The following is a 17,493-nucleotide window of genomic DNA, read 5'->3' on the forward strand; positions in this document are numbered from 1 at the left end:
TGAAGAAGCATGGTTAAAAGTGGTATGTCCCTGTCTATAACTGGGAAAAAGTGTCAGTGGGTATGCATTTGGGGTAAAGTTGTATATAAGCACATATTCAAAAACCTGAGAGTATAAAAGCTGCATGGAACTGAATTTATCATTTTCCTTTTGAAGCACATCATATAGACAAATAGCTACAGTTAATATATAGCACTTTATAAAATAATCATTGTCTTTCTGTGAAAGGACCTGACAGGAAATGTAGCAGGCCTCTCATACATCAGTTGTGGCCAGAAAAAGGGAACACTGTCCTTTCTTTACATCTAAAACACCAAGCTAGAAAATAAATCCATTTGAAAAATTATCTCAAGTTTTTGCCAGGGGAAAGGGATTTAGGGAAGTTTGAGGTTTCTTGTTAACAAAAACTGACAGTAAGCCTTCATATTATTTTTTTTTTAATTTTTTTTAAATTTTTTTTAACGTTTATTTATTTTTGAGACAGAGAGAGACAGAGCATGAACAGGGGAGGGTCAGAGCGAGGGAGACACAGAATCTGAAACAGGCTCCAGGCTCTGAGCTGTCAGCACAGAGCCCGACGCAGGGCTCGAACTCACGGACCACGAGATCATGACCTGAGCCGAAGTCGGCCGCTTAACCGACTGAGCCACCCAGGCGCCCCTAAGCCTCCATATTAGACTGTATGTGTCTATCCATTAAGATTATTCAAAAATTTTTAAAAGTGTTCTTGTCAAGAAAGATAAGTTCAAATGAAATGTTGTTTTTCAAAAATTCTTCTAAAAAAGGCCTTAGGGTTTGAGGTTTTTACCAGTGGTTCTAAGAAAACAATTTATACTGCTTTAAGTGAAGTAAGGGTAAATGGCATTTCACTGTGATGTGCTGCTATGGCCTATATTACTTGAACCATACAAACGAGTTTTCCCGGGATTTTGTTTTCCCTTAGAAAGGAAAACAGAAAGAAAAAACTTTTACATAGTCATGAGTCATAGGGCAAGAAATGGACATATAAATAACTGTTAGCTCAGTGTAAAGGATCCCTAAAGAAAGGGAAGAAGCCCAGGAGATGTGCACATCAAATAAAAATGGAGAATATGGCTATATTTCAGCCCAAACCAATATTCCCTTTTCAGGAATCATCCCCTCTGGCTTACCACTGACAATCCATAGACAGTGTATGAGTGAGATGAGTTCATGAGTAAGATGAACAGGGATGCTCCACGGCAGGTAAATAAATTTGTTTCCACTGAGATAATTATTCTTACCGTATGTCACTACTCTCATAGCAGAAGCAGGACAGGTGATGACATCCTATAAAATGCAATTTTTATTCCTATACTCCTGACATCGAGATATATAACCCACTCAGCTCTCATGAATTTTTTTTTGCTCTCAAGCTATGAGTGGGTTTTTGTTATTACAGTTGTTCTTGGTTTTTGCCCTTTTTTAAAATGCTATCATCAACTGTGAAATACTGTTAAGAAACTGAGGGAAAAAATGGACTTTCATTATTTTAGGCTATCTAGTCCTAAACAAGGACTACACATTATTATTTGAGATAGCTGAATGTAGCTATTTTACTTGGATTTTGTAAGGTTAACATCTGCATGATATAACCTCTATCCTCAAATGAATGCCATTTCCCAAACCTCAAGTCCTTTCAGACCTAACCTACACAAGAAACAAGGAATCATAAGCCTTTGTACCAACAAATAATTTTTCCAACTGTAATTCATTAGTACCTTATTCCAAAAGCGTATGAATACTTACAAGATGGTTAATCCTCATTAAAAACTAAGATTACATGACATAATTACATGTAAATAAGAAAAATGAATTAAACTCTTACCCTTTCCTATGGCGGGCACTAGTTGTGAATCATATATACAATTAGAGTTATATTGCTAAGCTAAAAATATTGGTAAAGATCTAAAAATGACAAACAGTGCCTTTTAAATTAATGTCTTATTAGTTGAGTGAAGTACACTGACAAAGAATAATTTATGCTTATTCAAACTGCACTCGACATCTTCAGGTGTTTCCAAATGAGCTCACAGAAGAGTGATTAAATGCATCTGATAACAAGCCACACATTGCTGAAATTACTTACCGCCTCATTTTATGATTAATTAAACATGTAGATTAAAGTTGCAAAAGAATTTAGATTAATGAGCAAGTTAAGTCTTGCTGATATAAGTGAATTGGGAATTGGATGCTCTGTGGAACTTTATAAACATGCATTTTATAATGAATAAGACAAGGCTACATGCAGAATCGTGGCCACCAGGGCCTTTTGACGATGCAGTCTTTTTTAACATGGTTTGACAGCTTTCAAATAACATTCTTCTATAGGCTTTAAACTTTGTGCTTTGCTGTAAAACACAAGACTACATAACTCATGTACCAGGAGTACGATTATTTTTGAGCTCTCCAAGGTAATGACCCCCTGTAGCAGCAGCTGTTCAGAAAAAATTACAAGCTCAATTGTTATTTTAATCAGAGATAGTTTCATAGTTAAAAGCAGTTATGCAACTTGTAAAATTATACGACACCTCATCAGTACCTTGTCTTCAACAATCCTTCCTCCAAAAGTAAAACCATCCCAAAGAAGTCACAGCTTCCAGCGGACTTATTAGCAAACAGGATTCTCAATCATTCATAAAATATTCAAAGCCATTTATTAGTGAAGTTTCTGTGCTAGGAAAGGTAATGTTTAAATTTATGACGACTCTTATCAGCTCCAAGAGTGTGTCAAAATATCTGCTGGGGTTTGCTGAGTCTCTAATTTTTCCCTTTTAAGATCAGTTTTACCTAATCCAAGTAGCTTAGACTGTGTCAAAAGCCAAGTTGGACTTTATGATTTTCCAAGGCAAGAGAAATTCAGGTTGTTCACAGAGATGTAGTACATTCTCCTTTGCAAGGGATACAGAAGTGGAGAGAAATTGAGCTTAAGTTACTAAACTAGCTTATGGTTGAAAATCTATTCTGTTTTTATTATGAAGCTTGTAGCACAATACCATTTATTATTACCATAGCATAATAAAGACACTCCTACAAATTCTTTGAATGGATCCATTCTGCTATCTAAATTATACCTCTAATTTTTTTCTACTTATTTTCAGATCTTATGCATGATTCATTTTTTGGCAAGAGTGAGCTTTTTATAGTGTTAAATTTTTTTCTTTTTAATTCAGATTATTTTTAGACTCTAAAGACTTATGAAGAAAACTATGGAAATTTTTATATAAGGATCAAAGGAGTTGTTCCATGACACAGGTGGCAAATTAACATCATTAACCCTACATATTTATCATGTGGACATAATTTCCCATTTGAAGATTTATGTTAGTGAAAATACAATATTGATACATAAGTCTCTGATTACACTGAAATTTATTAAAAGTTAAAATCAGCTTTTTAAGCAGTCAAAACAAAATCGTCTCCATTTGACTTATTTCCTTTAGTTTTATTAAGTCAGTATCTTTCACCGAGTAATGTAAACAACATCTTATCACCACAAAAGGTTATTTCAAATTTATAAGATTTCATCCTTGTAATGCAACTTGAATATAATAATAATGATTCTTAGGTAAAAATATGGGCACAAATATTTCAAGGACCAAATAATATACGTTTTCTTTATGTGGAAATTTAAATTTCTCATTTATATCATTTAAAAGAGGAAATATAGGGGCACCTGGGTGGCTCAGTCGGTTGAGCGTTGGACTTCGGCTCAGGTCATGATCTCACTGCTCGTGAGTTCGAGCCCCTCATCAGGCTCTGTGCTGACAGCTCAGAGCCTGGAGCCTGCTTCCGATTCTGTGTCTCCATCTCTATGCCCCTCCCCTGCTCATGCTCTCTTTCTCTCTCTCTCTCTCTCTCTTTGTCTCTCAAATATAAAATAAAACATTAAAAAATATTTTTAAAAAAGAGAAAATATAACAACAAAGTGGTTATATCAGCCCAAAAGAGCCTAAGTTAGAGATCTAAAACTAATTCCTTTGCACTCATAAGACGTATTTGGTATGTGGCAGAAGGACATGGATTCTTCAGGCAGTTCAACAAGCCACCAAATTTCAAGGAGCAGGATTTTTCCACTCTAGCCATTGCCATATTATTTCTAGGCCACACAAATTATGAGGTGTATCCTGGAGTTATTAATAATTTAATAGAAATTGTGTCATTCCTATGGTATTTTAATACAAGAAGATACATTTTTCTCCATGAAAGTAATTTTTGTGAAATAACTTTAAGTCCTAAATACTGAATACATTTAGCTATTTCATGTACTTAGTATTATTAACATGTTTTAATTTTTCTGATAAATGCTTTATCTAGTTTGCCTGCATAGAGTATATAAATTTACTGGTTATTTAAAGTTAGGAGTGCGGCGCCTGGGTGGCTCAAGTTGGTTTTGGCTCAGGTCATGATCTCACGGTTCATGGGATAGAGCTCCTTATCAGGCTCTGCACTGATGGTGCAGAGCCTGCTTGGGATTCCCCCTCTCCCTCTCTCTTTCTGCCCCTCCCCTGCTCATGTTCTCTCTCTCAAAATAAATAAATAAACATTAAAGTAAGTAAGTAAATAAATAAATAAATAAATAAATAAAGTTAGGAGTTAAATGTTTATTTGAAATACCAAAACAGGTACTTCACCTTGAAATTTTGAATAAATGGGCAATTTAAAATATCCCAAATCAGCAATAATGTAACATAAAAATTCCTAACATTATTTTCATTAGATCAAAATGGCAATTTATTATAACACATTTTTCATTCCACAACACATAGTCATGTAGGCTATGAACCTTGTGTTTCTAAGGGGAGATTAATATTTTCTCTAACACATGTACAGGTTGGAAAAAAACAAAAAATACTCATCAGAAACTAAAATGAGATGACTAAACTCATTTTTGCATCTGATCAGGCCAGGCTTTGTCAAGGTGAATTATAAATGCATTAATACCCACAACACTGCCAAATACTGAATTATTAATGTTGTCAACTCCTCAGTTTCAGTTCATGCCTTATAGAGGAGTTTTGTGGGATTCATCAAAACTTAGCCTCTCAACAGGTTTACAAGCATTCTAGAGGCAACATGTGTTAAACTAAAAATAAGGTAACTAAACCAAGCAAACTATCATCAAGGCCAGTGGAAGGTTTATAAATGCAAAGAACAATCTATAATGGATGGAGAAGATGAAGCCAGGTGCCACCGCACACTAGATCCCCATTAACTCACCACCCAGCAGTTGACAAGAGGTGGTTCTTCATTTGGCAGGATCAGGAACATTAAGTACTACACATACAAGTTGTCTATGTTAATGTAAGTATTCAAGAGCCAAAAACAGTGCTAAAAACTAGCTTCCAAACTATTACGGTTTATCATTTTTTATTCTATTAACTGTGCAAATTCTTTAGAATTTAGAGTTAGTTAACTGGAAGAGTCCTGAATTTTTCCTTCAGTGAAGAAATTAAAAGATTTCTCTGTTTTCTAGATTGATTATGCTAAATTACTTTTAAATCCCCATGTATCCAAAATATTTTGGTCTTTTATAAGGTGATTGGAGATTTAAAGTATGATTATTTTTTAAAGTCACAGGTTTCTAAATTTTACTCTGTGCCTTATATCACTTCCACAATGGAAAATTGAAATCAAAACTGATTGTATTCATAAAATAAAACACTTACACCTGAAACTTATATAATGCTATACATCAATTATACCTCAAAAATAAATAAATAAATAAATAAATAAATAAATAAATAAATGCAAATGGGTTTAAGATTTGGGAAAATTTAGGGTTTCTGATACTCATTTTTCCAATCCTTTATTCAATACACGTGTCCCTTACAAACAGAAGCATTTTTGAAAAATATTGAATTGTGGTAGTAAAGTGCTTTAATTTGTATGTAAAATTTAGCCAATAATCCCAATAATTTTAAATACAAGTTAAAAGTACAAGATGTAAAGAAACTGAGTGTTCAAGTTACCTAAGCCTTGATATTGGACCACAAAAATGCAATGCAATCTTCATTTGCCACGGAAATAGGAAATAAATGGGAACATTAGTTATACTCATAAATTATATATATTATACCTGGGCTCTTATACAAAGTGATGAGGGGTCACAAAGTCCTCCTTGAAGCATTTTTCTTTCCTCATCAGAAGATATAGAATGTCTAAAAAGAAGAAACTAATTGTTATTGGACCCACTATCTGCCAGATATAAAATAAATGTTCTCTATGCATCATATAATCTTCCCAACAACCACACCCATTTTATAGATGAGGGGATTGCATTTCAAACAGGCGAAGGTATTTGTCCAGAGTCACACCAAGTGGTGATGAGAGTAAAGCCCTGTGAACCCAACTCCAAGGTCCATTTATTCTTTCAACTATATTACACTTAATTATGGCTTATACTATTTGTGTTTATGCTATTCTCCACTATCTAGAATCCCTATCTGCTTCTTCTCAGTTAACCCATTCCTACCATTTCCCTCCAAGTTTTACCTACTCCCAAAAGTGTGTTGTGTTATCATCAGTTTGTTGAAAAGCCTCAGTTCAAGTTACACTGGTTCGCACAATATATATTTATGTTACTAATGTTATCATCTATATTACAGCAATGTAATCATAAAATGGTTTCACTGACACTACATATGTCTCTCCCATTCTCCATTCTATAGTCCTCTATCTCTATCACATTCATAGGAAATTTACTACTACTACTACCAGAAGTGGCAGTAGTAGTAGCCTTGGCATTATCATTATATACTACCAACTTCAACAAATCACCTTTTGCTCTAATGCTGCTCTCTGGATCTCCAAAATCTTACCCTTCTCTGCTTTCATTCTGCTCAAATGTTCTCATACTTCTAAACCACCTCCCTTTCCTTCCCAATCAAAAATTCTACTCTTGAATATTTCACAAAAGGTATAAGACATTCCTGATTATTCATTTAGGCAACAAATATCTAAGCATTTACTATCCGCTAGAAACTAAGGATATATAAACAAGATAGATATTTTTTTGTCTAAGAACTTACAATCTACCACAAGAAAATACAAGTAAACCAAAATATATAACATTGAGTTGTGTCATAATAAATGTAAAAAAAAGTGATGTGGGTATAAAAAAATTAAAAGTAGAAGTGCCTGGGTGGCTCAGTCGGTTAAGTATCCGACTTTGGCTTAGGTCATGATCTCCTAGTTTGTGGGTTCTAGCCCCGCATCAAGCTCTGTGCTGACAGCTTGGAGCCTGGAGCCTGCTTCAGTTCAGATTCCTTCTCTCTCTGTCCCTCCCCTGCTCATGCTTGCTCTCTCTCTCTCAAAAATAAACATTGGGGCACCTGGGTGGCTCAGTCAGTTAAGCATCCAACTTTAGCTCAGGTCATGATCTCAAGTTTATGAGTTGGAGCCCGTGATGGGCTCTGTACTAACAGCTCAGAGCCTAGAGGCTGCTTAGGATTCTGTGTCTCCCTTTCTCTCTCTGCCTCTCTCCTGCTCTGGCTCTCTGTCTCTCTCTCTCTCAAAAATAAATTTAAAAGAATTCAGAAATAAATAAATAAATAAATAAATAAACAAACAAACAAAAAATAGACATTAAAAAATTAAAAATACAAGTAATAAATCATCTGGGTGGTACTAATCTGTAAAATGTCATATAGAAGGTGGCATATATAAAAAAGCTTCTTTGGTTAACAGGATGAAGGCAGAGAAATAGCAATAGTACCCATCTATTATTTAATATTTTCTCTACGTGAAGCACTCTTAATATACTTCAGCTCAATATATATTATGTAATTTTTTTACATATATATGGAGAATTCTGCTTCTGACCAAGATGGACTAATAGAGACTTCTTTAACCTTGTGACTTAAACAACTAGGGGGAAAAATAGACAAAAATATTAGAAAATAACAGTTTTCAGACACTGGGCATCAAGGAATGAAGAACAGTTGTTCCTGACGGGAATAAAAATGAGGCCATGCCTGCAGTTGTCCCAGCTTATTGCATGGAGAAAGAAATTACCCACTACAGTGCACGAAGGCAGAGTTTAATGGTCTCAGTGAGTTAAGAAGATGCAGCTGGGAGTCTAGGAAGGACAGGTGACTATACTTCATAGAGCAGAGTAGCAAAGGAGAGAGACCTACACATAGACTTACAGAAATTTGCAGATTCTCACAAGAATTTAGCCAATACTGATCAGTTCATGTATGTGAGGAAGCTAACCAAGGTTGGGGAAGATACATCTAGAAACAGCAGATAAAACAATCCCCAGTGCTCACATAAGGCCAGAAATGGTTCATTTTTCCATCATCAAAAGTATAAAACTTCATAACACAAGGGAAATTTGTCAAAGTACTCAAAACAGTAATACCTCAGTAGGGAAGAAAATTAATCCTAAAGTCTGTACTAGTTCCAACTGAGAGCGCTTAAAAGCAAGCACTGAAAAGATCAAACTATTTCCAAGTATCTTAACTGTATACCAGAAAATAAGTCCAAAAATATTTGTAGGAAATCAGAAATATTCAGAACTCACTAAGGTAAAATTCTGCCATCCAATAAAAAATTACCAGGCATATACAGAAGAAGGAAAATACAACCCATAATGAGGAGAAAAATTGATCATTTGATCATTTGAAACTGAGCCAGATGGCAAAGATGATAAAATGAGTACACAAGGATATTGCAACAGTTATTATATTTATATTCTATTTATTCATAGAACTAAAGGACTAAACTTATTAAGTAGAGATTCTGAATATACAACAAAGACTCAAATTGAACTTCCAGAGATAAAAAATACAATGTCTGAGAGGAAAAATACACCAGGTGGAATTAAAAAACAAATTAGGCACCACGTGACAAAGACAAGTGAACTTGAAGACTTAACAAAAAACAAACCAAAATGAAATAGAGAGTGAAAAAAAAATGAAAAAATGTGAACAGAATCCATGAACTGCAGGACATCTTCAACCTGCTTAATATATACGTAATTGAGGGAATCTACCCCCAAAAACCAAGAGCACACTTTACACACTGTATATTAGTCAATTTGACAATAAATTATATTTAAAATAAGTGTGTGTGTGTGTGTGCGTGTAATTGAATTCTACAAAGTATGAGAGTGAACACAAAAATTCTGAAGAAATAACAGCTGAAAATTTTCCAGATGTGACAAAAACTATAAATCCACAGGTATAAGAATTTTAAAAACTCTGAACTCAAGAAACATTAACAAAACTACACTAAGGCATATGGTAATCTAATTTCTTACAACCAGTAATAAAAAGAAAATCTTAAAATTAGCCAAGAAAAATGACACATCACATATAGAGGAACATATATAACAATTATATATGACTTCTTTTTGAAAACAATGCAAGCCAAAAGACAATGGATCAACATCTTTAAATTACTGAACAAAAAAAGATAGTTTAAAAATTCTATACCTAGCAAAATAAACATTTTTCAGAAATACAAAAGCAGAAGGAAATCTCACCAGCTTACGAATAGAAATATCCTACAAGACACATTTTAAAAGTCCTTCAGGCAGAAGGTAATGCTACCAAATGGAAATCTGAATCTACACAAAGGAATCAAGTGTACTGAAAATGGTAAATATGTGAGTAAATATAAAATACTTTCTTATTTTTAGAATATCTTTAAAATATTATTGACTATTCAAGGCAAAAATAATTATTTTTAGGTTTATGACATATGCAGAAGTAATGTGTATGATAATAGCACAAAGACTAAGAGGGAGAAAGTAAGTATACTATTGTAAGATTCTTATACCATATGTGAAGTGTGATACTATTACTTGAAATAAGACTGTGATAAGTTATATGGAGTTGTTATAAATTCTAAAGCAATCAGTAAAATGTAATTAAAACAAAAAATCAAGAGTAATAAGCCAATAAAGAATTTTAAATAAAAATCATCAAAATTTCTCAAAATTAAATCAGGAAAAGGGAACAATGAAAAGATGGTTCAAATAGAAAACAAAGAGCAGGGGCGCCTGGGTGGCGCAGTCGGTTAAGCGTCCGACTTCAGCCAGGTCACGATCTCGCGATCCGTGAGTTCGAGCCCCGCGTCGGGCTCTGGGCTGATGGCTCAGAGCCTGGAGCCTCTTTCCGATTCTGTGTCTCCCTCTCTCTCTGCCCCTCCCCTGTTCATGCTCTGTCTCTCTCTGTCCCAAAAATAAAAAAAAAAAAAAAAAAAAGAAAACAAAGAGCAGATGTATGCATTTAAACTCAACCACATAAAAAATTACATTAGTGTAAGTGGTCTAAGCATCCAAAATAAACATGAGGAACTGTCATACTGGATAGAAAGCAAGACTCAACTGCATGCAGTCTACAAGAAATTCACTTAAAAATGAAGACAATATACTTTAAAAGCGAAAATATGGGAAAATATATTACCCATAGTACCACTGATAAAAAGAAAGCTGCAGTAGCTATCAGACAAAGTAGATTTCAGAGCAAAGAATATTACTAGAGATAAAGGGATTCTTGTAAAATGATTAGGGGTCAGTTCATTAGGAGGATATAATGACCCTAAACACTTACACACCTAATAGAGCTTCTAAATACAAGAAAGAAAAACTATGAAATTTCAAGAAGAATTATAATCAGAGTTTTCAAAATCTCTCTGTCAATTAATGATAGAACAAGTAGACAAAAAAAATCAGTAAGGATATAGAAGACCTGAACAACACTGTCAACCAACTTTACCTGTAGTTTACACTTATAGAACTTGCCAGCTAACAGAACAGTTAGGAATTCAATAACAGAAAGATATCCAGAAAATTCTTAAATATTAGGAAATAAAATAATACTTCTAAATGGTCTACAGAGCAAGGTGAACAAATCAAAAGGGAAATTAGAAAGTATTTTGGACTGAATAAAAATGAAAACACCAAATATCAAAATTTATGGTATGCAGCTAAACCAGTACTTAGAAGTAAATTTATAGCACTAATACCAATATTGAAAAACATTCCAAATTATCTTAGCTTTCACCTTAAGGAACTAGAAAAAGAAGAGCAAATTAAACCCAAAGTACACAGTAAAATAGATTAAATTAAATTCTAAATAGTTCTATATCTATTAAAGAAATTGAATTTTCAGTTTAAAATATTCCCAGAAAGAAAACTCCAAGCACAGTTGGCCTCATTAGTGAAATCGTTTAAGCACTCAAAAAGAAATAACACCTATTGTTTTGTACACAAACTCTTCCAGAGAATTAAAGAAGGAATATTTCCCAACTCATTCCATGAAGCTACAGTACTTAGGTAATCAAGTTGGTGGCATAAAAAAATAGATAAGTAGATCGATGGAAGAAAATAGACACTCCAGAAATAAACCTATATGTATATGATCAATTGATTTTCAACAAAAGTGCCAAGGTAATTTAAAGGGAAAAGAATAATCTTTTCAGCCAATGGCACTGAAACATTTGAACAGCCATAAGCAAAAATATAAACCTCAAACCATACCTCACCCCGTTATAAAAATTAACTCAAAATGAATCACAGACCTCAAGAGCTTAAACTATAAAACTTCTAAAATAACGCAAAGGGGAAAATCTTAGTGACCTTGGGTTTTGCAAAAATTTGTTAAGTGCAACACAAAAGGCATGAATTATAAAGTAAAATAATAAATTGGGCTTCATCTTCATCAAGATTTAAAACTTTAGCTCTTCAGGATACTTAAAGTTAAACAGCAAGCTACAGACTAGTAGAAAATATGTGCAAAACATACATCTGACAAATAATTTGTAATTTAGAATATATAGGAGCCCCTGGGTGGCTCAGTCAGTTGGGCATCTGACTTTGGCTCAAGTCATAATCTCACAGTTGACAAGTTTGAGCCCTGCGTCGGGCTCTGTGCTAGACGCTCAGAGCCGGGAGCCTGCTTTGGATTCTGTGTCTCCCTCTCTCTCTGCCCCTCCCCTGCTCATTCTCTGTCTCTCTCTGTCTCAAAAAATAAATATAAACATTAAAAAAATTAGAATATATAGAAACGATTAAACCTCAATAAAAAAGAAGACAACCCCAATTTTAAAAAAAACAGCGAAAGATTTAAATGGTACTTCAAGGGGCGCCTGGGTGGCGCAGTCGGTTAAGCGTCCGACTTCACCCAGGTCACGATCTCGCGGTCCGTGAGTTCGAGCCCCGCGTCAGACTCTGGGCTGATGGCTCAGAGCCTGGAGCCTGCTTCCGATTCTGTGTCTCCCTCTCTCTCTGCCCCTCCCCCGTTCATGCTCTGTCTCTCTCTGTCCCAAAAATAAATAAACGTTGAAAAAAAAATTTAAAAAAAAATTAAAAAAAATTAAAAAATAAATAAATGGTACTTCAACAAGATAGACAGATGGTAAATAAGCACATGAAAAGATGTTCAACATCATCAGTCACTAGGGAACTACAAATGAAAATCACAATGAGATATCACTGTAAGCCATCTGAATGGCTAAAATTCAAGACTGAACATACAAAGAGTTCTAAGGATGTAGGGCAACTGTAACTCTCATACATTGCTATTAGAAATGTAAAATGGTACAACCACTTCTTTGAAAACAATTAGCAGTTCTTTTAAAGGTAAACATACTCTATGTAAACTCACTATTTTACTCCTAGGTATTTACCCAAGAGAAAGAAAGCTTATATCTACCCAAAGACAATGTCCAGAGTAGCTTCATTTGTAATAAGCAAAAACTAGAAAGAACCTGAATGGATAATCAAATTGTGGTATATCCATACAATGAAACACTACTCAGCAATTTAAAAAATAAGTTATTGACATGCACTTGAATGAATCTCAAAATAATTATGCTAAATGAAATAAACTAGACAAAAAAATAAATAATGCATAATTCCACTTACATAAAAATTTTTTAAAGCAAACTAATCTATAGTGACAGCAGATCCGTGATTGCCTTGATGTAAACTCAGGGAAAGATAGAGGGACAGGAATGAGGAACTCAGAAGAGACATTAAGAAACTGTTAGGAGTGATGGATATGCAAATTATCTTGGTAGGGGAAATGGCTTCACTGGTGTATACCTACATCAAAACATCAAATTGTGCACTTTAAATGTATGTAGTTTATTGTATGCCAATTATACATTGATAAAGCGGTAAAAAAAATGCCGTAGGTAAGAGTCTCACTTTACCAGTAAGGAAGCTAAGGCTCCAAGAGGTTATTTGATTTGCATAAGATCACAGCTAGTACACAGCAGTACCCACGGGTGGCAGGGATTCCACACCATATATTTCAAAACTAATATGAAGTATCTAATATAAATGTGATTCATGAAAGGCACTCAAAAGTTGTGTGGGGGTTTTAAAGTATTAGAGGCATATAAAAGGCATAAGATGTGAAAAAGTAATAGATGTTAACTTTTTCAAAGGATACTTAATTTTTTTCTCACTTAGAATTTTTATTCTGTACTTACTGACAGGATACTTAAATTTCTAAAGATTGTTTAACCTAAAATATCTTAATTGATAAAACATATGACAGAGCTTCTGTAATGCACTCAAAAGCATTTTATTAGAACCTATTATGCACTCCATAATATGCACTATTTGCTAGGCCCAAATGAGCCAGATCTTTAAGTCATACACAGGTAATGAAAGAGCACCCTTCAATAAAACGATAGTAAGGGGTTCAGTGTGTCAGGAAGCTGCATACATAGTTGAGTGAAGAAGGAGATGACCAGAAACTCTAGGTCTCTAAGAAGGGACAATGGCCATGTTCCTTCCACCAATTACAAGGTTCCTGCCATGAAGAAGAAATAATGGCCAAAGCATTTCCCAGGGAGGAACTGTTAGGTTTTGTTTGTACCAGTCACTTTTTTGCTCTTCTTTTTCATATATGTATATTTCATTTCCTTCCACAAATAGGTTACAAATTCCTGTGGACTAAATCTTCCTTTTCCATTTTAAACTCCATTGATGTCAAAAGAGTCCTGAATTCATATTCTTATCAAGTGAATGAATAAATGAATGAATGCATTTTAGTGTTAGTCTGAACGATAAAATAATGAGAATGACAAGGATCCTTTATGAAATCAACTTGACTTTATCCCATTCTCTTGAAAAAGCCTTTTCTTTCCTTAATTTTTATTTCAATAAGTCTTTTCTTACTCATGAATATGCTTTCCTACACTACCTCTTCTTCCCTTGAAAGAGATAAGCAGAGAGGGCCTATATTCTAAGCATATTTGCTGCAACTATTCCTTCTGTAGAGAAGGACAAAATATGGCAATATAATCAGAGAGTCATAGTCATCATTTTATCTGAGAAAGTTTTAAAAGTAACCAAATTCTATGCACCTGTTTTATTCCTCACAGAGGTCATGTACTGATCCCTATGTGAAAGCCAGTTGATAAGAATACCATAATCTCAAGCATTGTTACTTTTCTCACTCACAGTATCCAAGTTTTACTTTACCCTTCTGAAATCAACAACACCCTACCTGGTGCATTTTAACTCCTAGTGTTAATGATTTTTGTGTTTATGTTATGCCTCTAAACCTCAAAGTAATTTTAAGTATATTCTTATTCCTTTAAAAACGCCTCTTCCTCCCAATTCTCCATGGAAAGAAAAAAATACTCCTAATTTTTACTCATGAATGGGGACAGCAATTAGAGTCATTTTGACTCCTTTCTTTCCCCCATACTCTCCACCACATATAATCTAACTAGGCCTATTGATCCTATATTGGCAAAGTCTCTTCTTTCTGTTCCCCAAATACCACCTTTTACCTCCTGCCTAGGCTATTAAAATAGCCCTCACAAGCTATTCTCTAGTTCAAGACTTTCTTCCCTCTAATCAACTCTACAAACTGCTGGCTGAACTACTTTTTCAAAAGCAAAGCTCTCACCATACCACTGGACTATTTTGTTGTGATGGCCCCCTAAAATCCACCAAACACCTTAACCTAGCCTTACACGTCACAGTGATATGACCACACTAAATTTTCTAGTCTATACATAGCCTGTACCTCAGTCAGACTGGACTTCTCATTGTTCCCTAACCCATACTTCCTTGTTTCCATTTGTCTGTCCCAAACTCATCCTTGTGATATCCCCTCACTACCAGGATGCTCCTGTCTTCATCCCCTATTCCTTTAACAAAATATACTCAAACTTCAAAGACCATCAAAGAGTCTGCTTCCTATAGTCTTTCTTCTTCATGGGATATAGCTTTCTTTTGAACCCCCAGAGTGCTATTTTTTTTTTAGTTTATTAAGTCACTTAATATATTCTGCATAGGAAATTACACCTTTCCTCTGCAATAATCAATGTAACTTAATTAACATTTATTAATCCCTCCTTTGAGCCATGTACTAGTTAGGCACTAGTTAGACACTGTGTTAGCACACAAAAAGGAATAAGGAAGGGGGGTTAATAATTATGTCTAGATTCTAAGGTTCTTGATGGCAGGAATTTTGTGTACTTGTATTTATTTCCAATGCAGCATTTAATGTTCTCCTTTGAATAAATCAGTACTCAGTATATATTTGTTGAGTTGAATTAATTTCTAACAGATACTAAGCACTCTCCTGGGAAGTAAATTTTTGCTACAAAAAAAATAGGATTTTCCATAACTGGGAAAACAAATAATCACATCTTTAAATAGTTTTCAAAGGGCAAGTTGAAAGTTAAATTGACCACTGATTACACCGTCCAAGGTGAAGACCCTAATGGGTCAGATCATTCGTCACTAAGATACTAACTTCCAAGTAGGACAGGCTGCTTCGAACGATAAATTCCCATATGACCAGAGCTTCCAAAATTGTCAATTTGGTCCAGTAAAGATGATTATTGTTTCATATCACAGAAATCTGTTTCTTGTATCCTCCTGGGAGTTTACATAGGAGAATTTAAGCTGACATCAATATTTAAATATGTACCTATTCAATGTAGCTGGGAGATACATACTTCCTTTTGATCTAACCATATCTGCACACCTTTAGAATGTATGCGTTCAAGGCTACATATGTCATTGTTGAAAGCCTAGACACAATGACACTTTTCTGTACTATGGGATTGGACAAACCTTGAATTTACTCTCAACATACTTATATTACCTCCCTTCCTGGGGAATAGAATGGAAAGACACAGTAAGGTTATTTTAAAAGATGGAACCAGAGATAAAAGGATATGAAACTCATCAAAAGCACTATTCAAAAAGCAATATTAAAGCAAAAAACTTCTTGACACTGATATTTATTACTAACAAGGAAAAATTCAAGGAGCAAAAATGAGGAAACCAGAAGGAACTCACTGCCCAATACCAAACCAAGCCCCAGTGCCTGGCACCAGCCAAGATAAGAGCTCCGTGGGTAAGCCCAGCCCCTCCCACAGGTCCTCTCTGAACAAGAGTGACGCACCTCTTCTCCAGGAAAAAACTCAGCACAGCATACAGCAGTCACTCTGCCTATTACTGAGAGTCAATTTAGCAGCACAAGAACTAAATTAAGTGACAATCTCAGAAAAGGAAAGAGAAATGCACTCTCTTTGTGTAGGAAGAGCAGAAACCCAAAAATCTAGAACATGAAATCTATATTTCTAGAGAGAACTGTTAAAATAAAATGGTTGCAATATTCCAACAGTATGAGAAAAAGGCAGTTCAGCTTTTTCATGGCATTCAGGCTCAAAATAAGATGTAAGAATTCTCAGACTACAATGCAAACAGATTTGAGATACTCTATAACAGCTGAACCCATGAAAATTTTGTCAGATAAGTGCATAATCAAGAATATTCTAAATAAAGTGAACCCCTGCTGCTGTTCTAGAGTGAGAAGACATGTGTCATGAAGTCAAATAGACTGTGTTTGTATCCCAACTCTGCCTTTTTCTTCCTTTCTTCCTTCTTTCTTTCCTTTATATTTTGTTCAGGTGCTCATTCACTCAACAAATATCTATTGGGAGAATACTGTGTCAAGCACTGTGATAGAAACTGGGTATACAGGATTGAACAAAATAATCATGGTCTGGGGCTCCTGGGTGGCGCAGTCGGTTAAGCGTCCGACTTCAGCCAGGTCACGATCTCGCGGTCCGTGAGTTCGAGCCCCGCGTCAGGCTCTGGGCTGATGGCTCGGAGCCTGGAGCCTGTTTCCAATTCTGTGTCTCCCTCTCTCTCTGCCCCTCCCCCGTTCATGCTCTGTCTCTCTCTGTCCCAAAAATAAATAAACGTTGAAAAAAAAAAAATAATCATGGTCTCAGCCCTGACAAAACCTTTAGTCTAGTGAAGAAAATAGACATTAAATAAACATACAAATATATGATACTTACCAATCATTTTAAGTGCTATTAAAGCAAAAAAGAAAGCAGAATTTAGAGACAGAGAAAAAAAAAAACTGGGGACTTGGAAGAGGGAGGAATTATCTTTTAAGACTATTGGAAGGATTAAAAATAACAACATGAAAGTTCATTGCACAATGTCTAAAACATATGGGTGCTCAGCACAAG

General features: G+C 34.8%; 1 protein-coding gene across 7 annotated transcripts in view; it reads right to left on the bottom strand.

Moving 5' to 3' along the window:
• Window positions 1-17,493, bottom strand: part of SOX6 (SRY-box transcription factor 6) — a 620,069-nt gene that overhangs the window by 478,148 nt on the left and 124,428 nt on the right. For all 7 annotated transcript variants that reach the window (XM_030330807.1, XM_030330815.1, XM_030330812.1 and 4 more), the window contains exon 3: window positions 6,098-6,179. The gene's annotated coding sequence lies outside the window, so the exon portion shown is untranslated. The remainder of the gene's footprint in view (window positions 1-6,097; window positions 6,180-17,493) is intronic.

This window comes from Lynx canadensis, chromosome D1 (assembly GCF_007474595.2).
Source record: "Lynx canadensis isolate LIC74 chromosome D1, mLynCan4.pri.v2, whole genome shotgun sequence".
Lineage (NCBI taxonomy): Eukaryota > Metazoa > Chordata > Mammalia > Carnivora > Felidae > Lynx > Lynx canadensis.